Below are 1,526 nucleotides of genomic sequence, written 5' to 3' on the forward strand. Positions count from 1 at the left end.
ATGTTTGAACAACTCAATTAAAATGTTAACAGATTTGATAACAAGTAATTATAGTTTCTATTTTTAGGTAGCTAATTTGTTAAAGATCTAATTCTAGAATGTTTGTAAAGGTTCCAATCAGATAATATAAATTGCAATGTAATAAGTTTTATAGTGATATCTAGAAAAAAGATTATAAAAAAACTTGATAGAATGCTGATTATTTATTCCAGATGCCTGTTTTGTGCCTTTTTTTAAATGACATATTAAACGATTTAAGAGTTAACAGAAGCCTTACAATAGATTTAGTAGATTAACATACACAGGTAGTGTGTATATAAGCCTATCTAAAATATAAAAATAAAATAAAATATATAGTAATGATTAGCGTTTATAGATATGCAAGAAACACATTATTACTTTTTATCAAAATGATTAATTATATGGAATATTTAAAGTAATATTTCAATTTATGTTATTTCATTGGTCTGAAGAGGACAGTAGCCGAAACATTTCATTTCTAGATGGATGAAAGAGGAACTAAAGAGTTGTAAATACTTTCTTTGTCATTTAAACAAATTATACTCTACAAATTCGTGAATAGTATAACACTAAATGTTTTATCAATGAAAAATATACTAATTTTTATTGAAAATCTTAATTGTTTTGAGGAATTAAAGCTGAAAGCCACCTATTTTTCAAACAGAATCATATATCTTAATAACCAATATACACTTTTTTAAAGTAGTCTATAATAAATTTTTGCTTTTACGACTTGATTGATGAGCAGCAGTAAATTGAACGATTGTATTTTTCCTAAGCTCAGTATCATAAATTAAGATTGCCTTTATGAATAGTTGCAATTAAATAATTCCAACAAAGAGAAAGAAGGAGGGGAAAATATATATTCTAAGTAGGGCTTTTCATAAAATCATAATAGAAAATTTACTCCAGTTATAAAACGCGGTCCATTGCAATATTTGATCGGTTGGACTGACTATTCATAAATGCTTCTCCATGATCTCAATTAATATAGTTTTATTGCAGTTTATATATTTAAAAATCGTTATCAAACTAAGCTATATGGAACTATCTGTAATAGAGTTGCATTCTAAAATACAACTTAAGATTTTCATAAATGTAACCTTTATTTAGAATATTCATTAAGAAAAACAAAATATTAAAATTAAAAACTTATTAATAAAAAAGATGAAATGAAAGATTTATGATTAATTTCGATAATTTTAATTGAACGTAATTTGAGAAAATTAATCGGAATTTTAAAAAATTCTTTTGCCTAAATTCTTTTGTATCATTTCTAGTGAGTGAAGCTATACTTTTCCGCAGTTTTTGTTGTCTTCATTCAGCATAATAGTAAATTAATACGGAAGATTCAAACATTTATATGTTTGTAATTCATACCATTTATTGATTTTTTTTAATAATTTCAGCTTAGTCACAACCTTGATAAGAAATATGAATATTCGCATCGTAGCATATTGAAAACGAATATGCTTTTGTAATAAATTATGCTCTATTACCAAATT

The sequence above is a fragment of the Centruroides sculpturatus genome, unplaced genomic scaffold, assembly GCF_000671375.1.
Source record: "Centruroides sculpturatus isolate CEXI.00-Female unplaced genomic scaffold, Cexi_2.0 scaffold1912, whole genome shotgun sequence".
Taxonomy (NCBI): domain Eukaryota; kingdom Metazoa; phylum Arthropoda; class Arachnida; order Scorpiones; family Buthidae; genus Centruroides; species Centruroides sculpturatus.